Below are 17,017 nucleotides of genomic sequence, written 5' to 3' on the forward strand. Positions count from 1 at the left end.
TATATGAAGCCATTGTATGAAGTCGTGCCCTTAGCCCACAGCAGTCATACTGCCGACATACTGCCGACATACTGTTGGTAGTGTGAGTACCATAACTTACAAGCTGAAGTGCCGACATACTGTTAGTAGTGCGCATTAGAGCACGTGTCTCACTACAACTCATCCAGAACGCCGCAGCCCGTCTGGTGTTCAACCTTCCCAAGTTCTCTCACGTCACCCCGCTCCTCCGCTCTCTCCACTGGCTTCCAGTTGAAGCTCGCATCCGCTACAAGACCATGGTGATTGCCTACGGAGCTGTGAAGGGAACGGCACCTCCATACCTTCAGGCTCTGATCAGGCCCTACACCCAAACAAGGGCACTGCGTTCATCCACCTCTGGCCTGCTGGCCCCCCTACCTCTGAGGAAGCACAGTTCCCGCTCAGCCCAGTCAAAACTGTTCGCTGCTCAGGCACCCCAATGGTGGAACAAGCTCCCTCACGACGCCAGGATAGCGGAGTCAATCACCACCTTCCGGAGACACCTGAAACCCCACCTCTTTAAGGAATACCTAGGATAGGATAAAGTAATCCTTCTAACCCCCCCTTAAAAGATTTAGATGCACTATTGTAAAGTGGTTGTTCCACTGGATATCATAAGGTGAATGCACCAATTTGTAAGTCGCTCTGGATAAGAGCGTCTGCTAAATGACTTAAATGTAATGTAAACGTGTCAAACTCATTCCACGTAGGGCCGAGTGTCTGCGGGTTTTCGTTCAACCCTTGTACAGTGAGGGAAAAAAGTATTTGATCCCCTGCTGATTTAGTACGTTTGCCCACTGTCACAACGTCCACAGAAGGTGGCGCTCCTTCCCTGTCGGGCGGCGCTCGGCGGTCGTCGTCGCCGGCCTACTAGCTTCCACCGATCGATGTTTCAGTGTCTGTTGGTTATGTCTGTATTTTTATGCACCTGTTCCTTGTTAGTAATTAGTGGGGGTGTATTTAGTTTGTCGGTTTGTTGTTTGGGATTTGTGCGAGATTGTTTTCATGTAATGTTGTACGTAGTCAGGATTGTTTTTTGTAGTCCTGCAGTCCTATTGCCAGGACCGGCCGGGTGAGTGGGCGAGGTTTGTGCAATGGGCCGAGATGGCGCAGAACTCTCTGCGTCACTCCTCCACTAACCTGTCGCCCTTCCAGGTGGAATTAGGGTACCAGCCGTTCCTAGTGCCTTGGCATCAGAGCCAGACAGAAGCTCCTGCGGTGGAGGAATGGGTTCAGCGCTCCAAGGAGACCCGGAGTGCTGTCCAGGAGTGCCTTAAACGAGCAATAGGACAGCCCAAGGAGAGCGCTGACCGCCGCCGCAGTAAGGCCCCCGTGTACAAACCAGGGGACAGAGTCTGGCTCTCGACCCGGAACCTATCCCTCCGTCTGCCCTGCCGGAAGCTGGGTCCGCGATTTGTGGGGCCGTTCAAAGTCCTGAGGAGAATAAACGAGGTGTGTTATAGGTTACAACTTCCTTCATATTATCGTATTAACCCCTCGTTTCATTTGTCTCTCCTCAGGCCGGTGCTAGCTGGTCCACTGCAGGATGCTGAGGTGCGGGAGGTTCCTCCGCCCCCCCTAGACATCGGGGGGGCCCCGGCGTACACAGTCCGGTCCATCTTGGACTCCCGACGTCAGGTAGGGGGCCTGCAGTACCTCATGGACTGGGAGGGGTACGGTCCGGAGCGTCCCCGAGGTCGACGTTGGCGCCAGCCTACTAGCTTCCACCGATCGATGTTTCAGTGTCTGTTGGTTATGTCTGTATTTTTACGCACCTGTTCCTTGTTAATAATTAGCGGGGGTGTATTTAGTTTGTCGGTTTGTTGTTTGGGATTTGTGTGGGATTGTTTTCATGTAACGTTGTACGTTGTCGGGATTGTTTTTTGTATTGTTCGGTTTTCACGACGCATTTTGGATAGGCATTAGGGTTGCCGGGCTACGCCCCGTGTATTGGATTTTGGAGCTGTTCTCCTTCAGTTCTGTGGATTATTTTTACCCTGCCTTGTCGTTGTGATTCCTTTGAACTTTATTAAATACGTCTCTTATACGGATCCCTGCATTTGACTCACCCGTCTCCTGCTATTTTTAACAACGTGACACCCACTGACAAATAAATTATCAGTCTATAATTTTAATGGTAGGTTTATTTGAACAGTGAGAGACAGAATAACAACAAAAAAATCCAGAAAAACCCATGTCAAAAATGTTAGAAATTGATTTGCATTTTAATGAGGGAAATAAGTATTTGACCCCTCTGCAAAACATGACTTAGTACTTGGTGGCAATACCCTTGTTGGCAATCAGAGGTCAGACATTTCTTGTAGTTGGCCACCAGGTTTGCACACATCTCAGGAGGGATTTTGTCCCACTCCTCTTTGCAGATCTTCTCCAAGAGTGTGCTCCTAATCTCAGCTCGTTACCTGTATAAAAGACACCTGGGAGCCAGAAATCTTTCTGATTGAGAGGGGGTCAAATACTTATTTCCCTCATTAAAATGCAAATCAATTTATAACATTTTTGACATGCGTTTTTCTGGATTTTTTTGTTGTTATTCTGTCTGTCACTGTTCAAATAAACCAACCATTAAAATTATAGATTGATCATTTCTTTGTCAGTGGGCAAACGTACAAAATCAGCAGGGGATCAAATACTTTTTTCCCTCACTGTACTTGATTGATGAATTAAGGTTGCTAATTAGTAAAGAACTCCCCTCACCTGGTTGTCTAGGTCTTAATGAAAGGAGAAAGCAAAAACCTGAAAACACTCGGCCCTCCGTGGAATGAATTTGACACCCCAGCTTTGGAGCATAGGGTGCCATTTCAGATTTACCCAGTGTCCCACACCATCTCCCATGAACAGCAGGGGGCGAGCTTCCAGGAGACCAATTGTATGAGGTCATCAGTAGTCATATCACAACATTGTGTTCCAACTGCAATTTTCAGCCGCTGAACGTACGACTGAGGGTGTAGCAGCCAGAGAGAGGGAAAGGGGTACTGTATATGCCAGACAGTAAATTACACCAGTCACCTCTCTCTTGGTGGTGAAGGAGGCAGACTAATGGATGGGTGTGGAGGAGGGACTGAAGATGAGGAATAAGAAACAACGCCTTGCCAACAACGAGGCCCATAATACAATAAGGCCAATATAATGGCTCCCTTGTCCAGCAATGAATGACAAGTGACTGGGTCCTGAAAGATGAGATTCATACTTTCTATGTCTGCGAAACAATGTTTCTATGGCAGAAAGAGAAAAGAAAGAAAAAAATAATGTGAATTCAATACCAGTACAATCATGGGGTTAAAGAAAATGTCCATTGGCAGGTAAGTTTAGGGACTGCTCAGTTGGCTAACTACATCTCACTGAAGATCTAGTGCAGCTAAGATCACCAACACGCCCAAAGATATATACACACGTCTTACAGGAAATAAAATACATGATTCATGTGTGAGTAAAATCTCAGCATCAAAAGGAGAATCAGAATGAGTGAATGGCTATTTCATTAAGGATGGTGTTACAGAAATGAAAAAGCCAATCGGATAAAATAGATGATTAAGAGAGAAATCTCAGTTTCTCTTTCTCTTTGAACTACTGTGAACACTCTCGCAGTCTCTCCACACTCTTGCAATGTAATGATTTGGTCTAATTACCAGTGTCTGTGCTAGAGTAAGGCCATTGATTGGCTAGTACTTGGAGGCTATCCTCTCAGACGTGGACAGGATGTTAAACATTCAGACAGACAGAAGACGCTAGCTGAGCTCTGGCTAACACTGCACCTTAAGATGCCCTATACCTATGTAACTACACAGTAATAATTATAGTTAACACACTATACTTACATAGGTATTGAGGAAACTTAAGGTAAAGTGCTCCCAAGCGCAAACAACCCTTTTTATCAATTTACTCTACCCTATTTTATCAATTAAGTCAACATATTCTATGCGAAGAGAAGCAAGTGTAATAAAAAAAATTTTACAATTGAATGAGAAGATTTTTGCATGGCATTTGCTCTAGGCCTACATACATACCGTCCCCCAAGTCTTCAATACAATTTCATTGTTTTATTATTTCATGACAGGAACCTGTTTCAAAGATTTCAATGGCTTGGCATCATCCTTGGTCGTATATTTACAAGCTTTTTTGATGTTTCCACACCGACAGGGAGCGCATATCAATAGTTCCCCCTGCAGCTTTGATCTGTTCTTCCCCAATTCATTGAAATATATTTTAAAGGAATGCATTTTTCCTTTCTAGTTATTGTCTTACTGGGATGTAATAATTTCCTCCAGTCATCATAACCACTCCCACTTATAACTCAAACTGATCTGCGATGCAGATGGAGCCAATTGGATGAGTCAGATTAACTCACACAGCAGCTACATGCATGCATGGGATCCAGTCATGGCCCTCAAAAATGTAAAAATCTCTTGCTATTTTTTGTATCTCTATCAATAATGAAATATACTGTCAGGACACGTTTTGGAGACCATTTTAACAACACAATAGAGTCTGTGTTAAATTATGTGGTTAATTTGGAAATGTATATGATATAAAAAAGTGATGGACAATTCACAAATGAGTCATTATGACAGACTTGGATTCAGACAGAACTAGTTTGGATGTTTGATGAAACAAAAAAGAGAAATAGTCTGAAGTATGTTCTAATTTTATTTGTTGAATCACCGTAATTGTTGCTCTGAAATGCCATGGACTGGCCTCCAACATATCGGATACCAAAGGTTCCATTTGCACGGCTTCATTTCAGCCCCTCTGTCAACCATGTCACCTTGGCAACAGATGTCTTGCATGCTGTCTTGTGTGTTGTCTACAACCCAGACACTGACACTAAATTAAGGGTATTTTGTGAGTATTTTTCCTTGTCTTACCTGAAGTGATTTATCCTTACAGGAAGTTCCATTTGTACTCTTTCAAGGGGGAGGTTGTCAGTGATGTATTGGAAACAAACACAGCATTAGCACACTAAAGGATCATGGGACAGGTTTTCTCCTGGATATAGACCACACAATCTGTCTTCAAATGATTAATGGAATGGAGAGATCTATATATAGGAAATACTCCTTACAGTGAGGGAAAAAAGTACTTGATCCCCTGCTGATTTTGTACGTTTGCCCACTGACAAAGAAATTATCAGTCTATAATTTTAACGGTAGATTTATTTGAACAGTGAGAGACAGAATAACAACAAAAAATCCAGAAAAACACATGTCAAAAATGTTATAAATTGATTTGCATTTTAATGAGGGAAATAAGTATTTGACCCCTCTGCAAAACATGACTTAGTACTTGGTGGCAAAACCCTTGTTGGCAATCAGAGGTCAGACATTTCTTGTAGTTGGCCACCAGGTTTGCACACACATCTCAGGAGGGATTTTGTCCCACTCCTCTTTGCAGATCTTCTCCAAGTCTCCTGCTATTTTTAACAACGTGACACCCACTGACAAATAAATTATCAGTCTATAATTTTAATGGTAGGTTTATTTGAACAGTGAGAGACAGAATAACAACAAAAAAATCCAGAAAAACCCATGTCAAAAATGTTAGAAATTGATTTGCATTTTAATGAGGGAAATAAGTATTTGACCCCTCTGCAAAACATGACTTAGTACTTGGTGGCAATACCCTTGTTGGCAATCAGAGGTCAGACATTTCTTGTAGTTGGCCACCAGGTTTGCACACATCTCAGGAGGGATTTTGTCCCACTCCTCTTTGCAGATCTTCTCCAAGAGTGTGCTCCTAATCTCAGCTCGTTACCTGTATAAAAGACACCTGGGAGCCAGAAATCTTTCTGATTGAGAGGGGGTCAAATACTTATTTCCCTCATTAAAATGCAAATCAATTTATAACATTTTTGACATGCGTTTTTCTGGATTTTTTTGTTGTTATTCTGTCTGTCACTGTTCAAATAAACCAACCATTAAAATTATAGATTGATCATTTCTTTGTCAGTGGGCAAACGTACAAAATCAGCAGGGGATCAAATACTTTTTTCCCTCACTGTACTTGATTGATGAATTAAGGTTGCTAATTAGTAAAGAACTCCCCTCACCTGGTTGTCTAGGTCTTAATGAAAGGAGAAAGCAAAAACCTGAAAACACTCGGCCCTCCGTGGAATGAATTTGACACCCCAGCTTTGGAGCATAGGGTGCCATTTCAGATTTACCCAGTGTCCCACACCATCTCCCATGAACAGCAGGGGGGCGAGCTTCCAGGAGACCAATTGTATGAGGTCATCAGTAGTCATATCACAACATTGTGTTCCAACTGCAATTTTCAGCCGCTGAACGTACGACTGAGGGTGTAGCAGCCAGAGAGAGGGAAAGGGGTACTGTATATGCCAGACAGTAAATTACACCAGTCACCTCTCTCTTGGTGGTGAAGGAGGCAGACTAATGGATGGGTGTGGAGGAGGGACTGAAGATGAGGAATAAGAAACAACGCCTTGCCAACAACGAGGCCCATAATACAATAAGGCCAATATAATGGCTCCCTTGTCCAGCAATGAATGACAAGTGACTGGGTCCTGAAAGATGAGATTCATACTTTCTATGTCTGCGAAACAATGTTTCTATGGCAGAAAGAGAAAAGAAAGAAAAAAATAATGTGAATTCAATACCAGTACAATCATGGGGTTAAAGAAAATGTCCATTGGCAGGTAAGTTTAGGGACTGCTCAGTTGGCTAACTACATCTCACTGAAGATCTAGTGCAGCTAAGATCACCAACACGCCCAAAGATATATACACACGTCTTACAGGAAATAAAATACATGATTCATGTGTGAGTAAAATCTCAGCATCAAAAGGAGAATCAGAATGAGTGAATGGCTATTTCATTAAGGATGGTGTTACAGAAATGAAAAAGCCAATCGGATAAAATAGATGATTAAGAGAGAAATCTCAGTTTCTCTTTCTCTTTGAACTACTGTGAACACTCTCGCAGTCTCTCCACACTCTTGCAATGTAATGATTTGGTCTAATTACCAGTGTCTGTGCTAGAGTAAGGCCATTGATTGGCTAGTACTTGGAGGCTATCCTCTCAGACGTGGACAGGATGTTAAACATTCAGACAGACAGAAGACGCTAGCTGAGCTCTGGCTAACACTGCACCTTAAGATGCCCTATACCTATGTAACTACACAGTAATAATTATAGTTAACACACTATACTTACATAGGTATTGAGGAAACTTAAGGTAAAGTGCTCCCAAGCGCAAACAACCCTTTTTATCAATTTACTCTACCCTATTTTATCAATTAAGTCAACATATTCTATGCGAAGAGAAGCAAGTGTAATAAAAAAAATTTTACAATTGAATGAGAAGATTTTTGCATGGCATTTGCTCTAGGCCTACATACATACCGTCCCCCAAGTCTTCAATACAATTTCATTGTTTTATTATTTCATGACAGGAACCTGTTTCAAAGATTTCAATGGCTTGGCATCATCCTTGGTCGTATATTTACAAGCTTTTTGATGTTTCCACACCGACAGGGAGCGCATATCAATAGTTCCCCCTGCAGCTTTGATCTGTTCTTCCCCAATTCATTGAAATATATTTTAAAGGAATGCATTTTTCCTTTCTAGTTATTGTCTTACTGGGATGTAATAATTTCCTCCAGTCATCATAACCACTCCCACTTATAACTCAAACTGATCTGCGATGCAGATGGAGCCAATTGGATGAGTCAGATTAACTCACACAGCAGCTACATGCATGCATGGGATCCAGTCATGGCCCTCAAAAATGTAAAAATCTCTTGCTATTTTTTGTATCTCTATCAATAATGAAATATACTGTCAGGACACGTTTTGGAGACCATTTTAACAACACAATAGAGTCTGTGTTAAATTATGTGGTTAATTTGGAAATGTATATGATATAAAAAAGTGATGGACAATTCACAAATGAGTCATTATGACAGACTTGGATTCAGACAGAACTAGTTTGGATGTTTGATGAAACAAAAAAGAGAAATAGTCTGAAGTATGTTCTAATTTTATTTGTTGAATCACCGTAATTGTTGCTCTGAAATGCCATGGACTGGCCTCCAACATATCGGATACCAAAGGTTCCATTTGCACGGCTTCATTTCAGCCCCTCTGTCAACCATGTCACCTTGGCAACAGATGTCTTGCATGCTGTCTTGTGTGTTGTCTACAACCCAGACACTGACACTAAATTAAGGGGTATTTTGTGAGTATTTTTCCTTGTCTTACCTGAAGTGATTTATCCTTACAGGAAGTTCCATTTGTACTCTTTCAAGGGGGAGGTTGTCAGTGATGTATTGGAAACAAACACAGCATTAGCACACTAAAGGATCATGGGACAGGTTTTCTCCTGGATATAGACCACACAATCTGTCTTCAAATGATTAATGGAATGGAGAGATCTATATATAGGAAATACTCCTTACAGTGAGGGAAAAAAGTACTTGATCCCCTGCTGATTTTGTACGTTTGCCCACTGACAAAGAAATTATCAGTCTATAATTTTAACGGTAGATTTATTTGAACAGTGAGAGACAGAATAACAACAAAAAATCCAGAAAAACACATGTCAAAAATGTTATAAATTGATTTGCATTTTAATGAGGGAAATAAGTATTTGACCCCTCTGCAAAACATGACTTAGTACTTGGTGGCAAAACCCTTGTTGGCAATCAGAGGTCAGACATTTCTTGTAGTTGGCCACCAGGTTTGCACACATCTCAGGAGGGATTTTGTCCCACTCCTCTTTGCAGATCTTCTCCAAGTCATTAAGGTTTTGAGGATGACGTTTGGCAACTCGAACCTTCAGCTCCCTCCACAGATTTTCTATGGGATGAAGGTCTGGAGACTGACTAGGCCACTCCAGGACCTTAATGTGCTTCTTCTTGAGCCACTCCTTTGTTGCCTTGGCCATGTGTTTTGGGTCATTGTCATGCTGGAATAACCATCCTCGACCCATTTTCAATGCCCTGGCTGAGGGAAGGAGGTTCTCACCTAAGATTTGACGGTACATGGCCCCGTCTATCGTCCCTTTGATGCAGTGAAGTTGTCCTGTCCCCTTAGCAGAAAAACACCCCCAAAGCATAATGTTTCCAGCTCCATGTTTGACGGTGGGGATGGTATTCTTGGGGTCATAGGCAGCATTCCTCCTCCTCCAAACATGGTGAGTTGAGTTGATGCCAAAGAGCTCAATTTTGGTCTCATCTGACCACAACACTTTCATCCAGTTGTCCTCTGAATCATTCAGATGTTCATTGGCAAACTTCAGACAGGCATGTATCTGTGCTTTCTTGAGCAGAGGAACCTTGCGGGCACTGCAGGATTTCAGTCCTTCAAGGCGTAGTGTGTTACCCCAATTGTTTTCTTGGTGACTATGGTCCCAGCTGCCTTGAGATCATTGACAAGATCCTCCCGTGTAGTTCTGGGCTGATTCCTCACCGTTCTCATGATCATTGCAACTCCACGAGGTGAGATCTTGCATGGAGCCCCAGGCCGTGGGAAATTGACAGTTCTTTTGTGTTTCTTCCATTTGCGAATAATCGCACTAACTGTTGTCACCTTCTCACCAAGCTGCTTGGCGATGGTCTTGTAGCCCATTCCAGCCTTGTGTAGGTCTACAATCTTGTCCCTGACATCCTTGGAGAGCTCTTTGGTCTTGGCCATGGTGGAGAGTTTGGAATCTGATTGATTGATTGCTTCTGTGGACAGGTGTCTTTTATACAGGTAACAAGCTGAGATTAGGAGCACTCCTTTTAAGAGTGTGCTCCTAATCTCAGCTCGTTACCTGTATAAAAGACACCTGGGAGCCAGAAATCTTTCTGTTTGAGAGGGGGTCAAATACTCATTTCCCTCATTAAAATGCAAATCAATTTCTAATATTTTTGACATGCGTTTTTCTGGATTTCTTTGTTGTTATTCTGTCTCTCACTGTTCAAATAAATCTACCATTAAAATGATAGACTGATCATTTCTTTGTCAGTGGGCAAACGTACAAAATCAGCAGGGGATCAAATACTTTTTTCCCTCACTGTAATTAGATATATTGAATCCTAGATAGCCACACCTTACAAGAACTGTCACTCGTCAACGCCCATGTCTTATTTAAATATAGTGTAGATGACACTAAATATACTGCATCTATTATTAAGTTATTTGTCAGATTATTCATATTTGGCTATTTTTGACTGTTTGTAATAAATCAGTTTGTCATTGGTTATCGGTTTTAGATACAATTTTGAGTTGGCCTACATAATTGTTATATACAAAATGGATGTCCTACAAGAGCCTCCAAAATCTTGTTGCAATTTCTATATTTTACTTCATATCCTCACTTACTCTTGTACTTACTGGTTAGATCATAAAATGCATGCGTAGTATACCCTATTCAAAGTTGTTGTAAAAGATTATACTGTGTATCTAATAGAAACACTTCAGCTTGAGCTTTTGTCTTAGAGGGCAGACGAATGAAATGTTACAGGAAGCAATCAGGTTTATGTTATTCTGAGCCGATCAATAGCCTGTCTTCTGTTTAGCTTGGCAATCAACTTTCTCCTTCTCTTTTTTTTGCACTGAAAACAATTATTCACAATAGAGATGGAGTGGGTTATATTATATTGGATTAAATATCATCTGAGCAATTTGACAGCATTATACAGTGCAAAACCCATCCCCCTGAGTCTCACAACATTAATTTGGGTTCAATAGTAATTCCAAAACGCACTAGACAGAAGACACACACAATGCCAGCCTGGGACATTATTGACAGGGGGATATTTAATTATGATAAGCTAGGAAAATGTAATTTATCATTCAAAAATGTGAATTGATTAATTGGAATTATCTTTTGAAATGAGTAAAATTAGAATTGGAGTGGTGAAATGAATGGAATGAGCCCTGTGCATTAGAAATCAGTGCTGTATTATTTTCCACGGTGTAAAGGATGATGAGACGAGAAAGAGAAAAGATAGCTTTGGAGAGAGAGGAGTAAAAGTGGAAACTTTTTTCAGTGCCTTTACAGAACCCTTTACACTTTAATTACATATAACCTATTTAACTCCCCTGCCCTCCACTATTTAACTCCCCTCCCCTCCACTATTTAACTCCCCTCCACTATTTAACTCCCCTCCACTATTTAACTCCCTCCCCTCCACTATTTAACTCACCTCCCCTCCACTATTTAACTCCCCTCCCCTCCACTATTTAACTCCCCTCCACTATTTAACTCCCCTCCACTATTTAACTCCCCTCCCCTCCACTATTTAACTCCCCTCCACTATTTAACTCCCCTCCACTATTTAACTCCCCCTCCACTATTTAACTCCCCTCCCCTCCACTATTTAACTCCCCTCCCTCCACTATTTAACTCCCTCCACTATTTAACTCCCCTCCACTATTTAACTCCCCTCCCCTCCACTATTTAACTCCCCTCCCCTCCACTATTTAACTCCCCTCCCTCACTATTTAACTCCCCTCCCTCCACTATTTAACTCCCCTCCCCTCCACTATTTAACTCCCCTCCCCCTCCACTATTTAACTCCCTCCCTCCCTCCACTATTTAACTCCCCTCCCCTCCACTATTTAACTCCCCTCCCCTCCACTATTTAACTCCCCTCCCCTCCACTATTTAACTCCCCTCCCCTCCACTATTTAACTCCCCTCCCCTCCACTATTTAACTCCCCTCCCCTCCACTATTTAACTCCCTCCCCTCCACTATTTAACTCCCCTCCCCTCCACTATTTAACTCCCCCTCCACTATTTAACTCCCCCCTCCACTATTTAACTCCCCTCCCCTCCACTATTTAACTCCCCCCCTCCACTATTTAACTCCCCTCCCCTCCACTATTTAACTCACCTCCCCTCCACTATTTAACTCCCCTCCCTCCACTATTTAACTCCCCTCCCCTCCACTATTTAACTCCCTCCCTCCACTATTTAACTCCCCTCCACTATTTAACTCCCTCCCTCCCCTCCACTATTTAACTCCCCTCCCCTCCACTATTTAACTCCCCTCCCCTCCACTATTTAACTCCCCTCCTCCCTCCCCTCCACTATTTAACTCCCCTCCCCTCCACTATTTAACTCCCCTCCCCTCCACTATTTAACTCCCCTCCTCCACTATTTAACTCCCCTCCCCTCCACTATTTAACTCCCCTCCCCTCCACTATTTAACTCCCCTCCCCTCCACTATTTAACTCCCCTCCCCTCCACTATTTAACTCCCCTCCCCTCCACTATTTAACTCCCCTCCCCTCCACTATTTAACTCCCCTCCCCTCCACTATTTAACTCCCCTCCACTATTTAACTCCCCTCCCCTCCACTATTTAACTCCCCTCCACTGATGAGCGATAGCAGAGAGGCGTTAAAGGAATGTTTAGATCAAACACTCAGGAACCTGCCCACCAGCCAATCTGACATCCCACGGTTGGACAGGACACCTCACCCCAACAATGGAACTACAGCTAAAACCAGGAATGATCTCACACCTTCCAATCAGAAGTGACAGAAGCCAAACACCCAGAGCTGTACTGCAAGTGTTATTGGACTGAAAGAAATGGCTAATATGATATACACAACATCACCCCAGCGGGGAAAACTGCTTGAAATGACGTCGTTACAACAAGAAACCCGTTGTAATGATGTCATTACGATATCTTTTCAACCGGTTTTGCCTGCTGGGACACCATATTTTTCTCCCTTTCTCCCTGTCTCTCTGTCTACCTCCCTCTCTACAGTATCAAGTGAGAAGTGCTCCAATCTGACCCTAGTAAGAGGGAGAGAGGGCCTACTGACTAAACAAAGAAGACAACCTGCAGTTCTCCAGGGATATAAACACCTCCAGGGAATTCCAGCCAGTTGATCAGGGTGTTGATTAAGTGATCTTCCCTACAAAGCTAGCTAGTCCTCCAGACCCTCAGCAGCACTGCACTAACATCAGCACGGCTGTGCAGGCTGTAATCCCTGAGACCTCAGAGTCATCGCTGCCCAAATTAAGTATTCAAAAATCTGCCTGTTAGTTTCCCTGGAGCACGGCGAGAGATGGACGATGTTTTAAAGACTGTAATTTGAAGAGGCCTCTGTCAATTCTCCTCCTTCCTCTTTTTAAGAACGAACCAGGTGGTTGGCCAGTTTCTGATTGCATAATTTCAAACCCTTCTTGATCAACTCTGATTACTCAGCTCTCTCTCTACTCTCTCTCATTCTGTCTCCTTCTCTCTCTCACTCCCTCTCTCTGAGGCAAGGTTTTAAAGAGCCACTGAACATGCCGATTTGCACGTGTGTTTTTCTAATGCTCATTAGAAAAACAAGATTTCAGTCTAGTTTCCTGACCGATTCCGCACTTGGTTAATTATGTTTTTCCCCCATGAGCCACTGTAGACGCGGAAGCCTATTTCACTTCCTCATAATCCCCAGATTGAATGTAAAATAACTCAAGAAATCTGTAATTCATTTTGACGTTTTGGCCGAGGATGTTTTAGTTGTGCAATTTTATATATAACTAAGGTGTTTGGTGCAGTATTGCTCAAGTAAAAAAATGTGTTGTCTTATGTAAACAGTTGGAGCTGCTGGGCAGGTCTGTCTCACTGTCTATGCTATTTGATAAAGAGCAGTCACCGCAGCTGTTCACTCCACGTTAGGGGGCAAATTAATATTTTCAAATCGAAACCCATTTTAGACGAGACTTCCTTCCTGAAATATGTTTTCCTATTTAGACTTTGTAGTCCATTTTGACTTGTAGAATAACTATTTCTGACTCATATCGATGCCACATAGGCCATTTTCAAAGGGATTCGTTGCTTTATAAAGGCAGTCATTCTTTAAGCCATCTGTTGTAGTTGGCTGATGACATTCTCGTGGCATCTTGCTGTGCGGACCCTGGCACTAAACTGGGTCTCTAGAAGCTGTACTGTAGCACTCAAAGGTTTTTAAAGTGGAATTTCATGAAGTGTGTTAGTTAGGGTGCTGTAAGTGTTAATGTCTGCAGGATTTTAAGTGGAATTATTTTTATCCTCAAGAGAAAAGGTGGTTTCAGAATTGCATGCAGTTAGCTGTCAGAGACAACTGTGAGAGTACATGAGACTGGTATGTGGAATCAGGAGATATATCTAGGGCATATGGAAACATTTGGAGCGTAATGTATGGAAAGTTAATGAGCATGCTTAATCATGAAATGCAATAATTTATAGGCATAGCATTATCTGTCATCCAAAGCTAAACAGGCCACAATTGTAAAATTCAAATGAGACATTATGCAATTCAAAAGGTAATAGTCATCAATAGATTTCAATGAATAGCCTGCACCTCAAAAACAGGAAACATTGGTTGGTTGCATTCTATTTTCCTCACTTTTCCTGTAAATCAGTTGGGAAGAGTTTGATAGTGAATGATAAACAACCAACAAACAAACCATCCAAGAAGCAAATAGACTGACCGTTGAGGGAAAAGACACGCAGATGCCATGGCAACTGCAGAACGTTTGAGAAGTTGGGTTGCCGGGAGCAGCAGCCACAGCTAGCGTTGCGTTGAGTCGTTGGTCTGGAACAGATATACCTTAATTGGAAATAAATCTGACAGCTCCCAGGGAGAAAAGAGGTGCAGCGGCAGGGAGGGAAGAAACGACATCAGCAGACTGCTAGAACCCACCCATGAATACAGCAATGAGCTCCCCACATCGGAAGAGAGAAGGGCTTCAAACATGTTGTCCTCATTATGTATTTATTATGTGTATTCTAGTCTGTGTTTTATATTTTACCGCTTTGTACCTTGGCTTTTTGCACAGGACTTATGGAGAGGGGGGAGGGAGGGTGAGAGAATGTCGTACATGTTGCTGTTTAATTTAGCAAAGATAAGTATCTTAAAAATCTTTGGAGCCATTTTGTTTGTCTTGCGTGTGAACTTCACAGGAGACTGGTGAATCTAATCAGGAACAAACAGAATAGAGGAGTGAAGGCCTCTATGACAGGATGGGAAAGGATGGGGGGGATGATGGAGTATAGGAGGACGGGTGCAGCGGAGGGAGTGGGGGTTAAAGAATGAAAGCAACGCTTTGGAGTTTTCAGGTCGGACTCTGCGGTTTTTGAAGCTGACAGCTTCCCCTGCCACCTAAAAAGAGCACGGTAGAAAGTCGGGGAGAAATATGGTCTATGAAAGAGAGGAAAGAGAGGGAGAGAGTCTGTGCTGAAACCCGCTGCCAGAAAACCCTGAGATAAAAGGACAGGTAGCCATTGTGGAGAGACTGTCAATATCAGGTGTATGAGAGGCGAAGTCAGGTGCAGGAGAGAAGCGAAATGTAACAAAGTGAACTTTATTATAGTTCCAAAATATGAGAGCACTACATAAATCAAAATGCACTCAAAACCACGGAACATAACCAAAGTAAAGCGTGTAAATCAAACACCACGAAAAACATGAAACAATTACATACAAAACATGATGGGAAACAGAGGGTTAAATACAAGTAGATTGATTGGGGAAATGATAACCAGGTGTGTATGGAAACAAGACAAGACAAATGGATAATAGAAAAATGGAGCGCCGATAGCTAGAAAGCCGGTGACGTTGATCGCCGAACGCCGCCCGAACAAAGAGAGGAGCCGACTTCGGCGGAAGTCATGACAGTATCCCCCCCTTGACGCGCGGCTCAAGCGGCGCGCCGACACCGACCTCGAGGATGACCCCGAGGACAAGGCGCAGGGCAATCCGGCCGGCGACGGTGAAACTCCCGCAGCAGTTCAGGATCCAAAACATCTGCAACCGGAACCCAGCACCTCTCCTCCGGCCCGTACCCCTCCCACTCCACGAGGTACTGAAGGCCCCTCGCCCGACGCCTCGAATCCAGGATGGAACGAACGATATACGCCGGGGCCCCCTCGATGTCCAAAGGGGGCAGAGGGACCTCCCGCACCTAAGATTCCTGGAGCGGACCAGCCACCACCGGCCTGAGGAGAGACACATGGAACGAGGGGTTAATACGATAATCAAAGGGAAGCTGTAATCTATAACATACCTCGTTCACCCTCCTAAGGACTTTAAATGGCCCCACAAACTGCAGACCCAGCTTTCGGCAGGGCAGGCGGAGGGGCAGGTTCCGGGTCGAAAGCCAGACCCGGTCCCCTGGTGCAAACACCGGGGTCTCACTGCGGTGACGGTCCGCGCTGGCTTTCTGGCAACGCGCGGCTTGCTGCAGATGGACACGGACAGCCTCCCATGTCTCCTCCGCGCGCCTAAACCAGTCGTCCACCGCAAGAGTCTCGGTCTGACCCTGATGCCACGGTGCCAGAACCGGCTGGTACCCCAATACGCACTGAAAGGGGGAGAGGTTAGTGAAGGAGTGGCGAAGCGAGTTCTGTGCCATCTCGGCCCAGGGCACAAACACTGCCCACTCCCCCGGCCGGTGCTGGCAATATGACCGCAGAAACCTGCCCACATCCTGGTTGACTCTCTCTACCTGGGGTGAAAACCTGATGTAAGGCTAATCGAGCCCCCCAGACGTTCCATGAATGCCTTCCAAACTCTCGACGTGAACTGGGGACCCCGATCCGACACTATATCCTCAGGCACCACGTAGTGCCGGAAGACGTGTGTAAACAGGGCCTCCGCAGTCTGTAGGGCTGTAGGGAGACCAGGCAGAGGGAGGAGACGATAGAACTTAGAAAAACGATCCACAACAACCAGGATCGTGGTATTTCCCTGTGAGGGAGGAAGATCCGTTAGGAAATCCACGGACAGATGTGACCAAGGTCGTTGTGGAACGGGTATGTAGCTTACCTCTGGGCAGGTGTCTCGGAGCCTTACACTGGGCACACACCGAGCAGGAGGAGACATAAACCCTCACGTCCTTAGCCAAAGTGGGCCACCAGTACTTCCCAGTCAGACAGCACACCGTCCGACCGATCCCCGGATGACCAGAGGAGGGAGATGTGTGGGCCCAAGAGATCAACTGGTCACAGACAGCAGACGGAACGTACTTACGCCCAACGGGACATTGGAGGGGAGTG

This window comes from Salmo salar, chromosome ssa05 (genome assembly GCF_905237065.1).
Source record: "Salmo salar chromosome ssa05, Ssal_v3.1, whole genome shotgun sequence".
Lineage (NCBI taxonomy): Eukaryota > Metazoa > Chordata > Actinopteri > Salmoniformes > Salmonidae > Salmo > Salmo salar.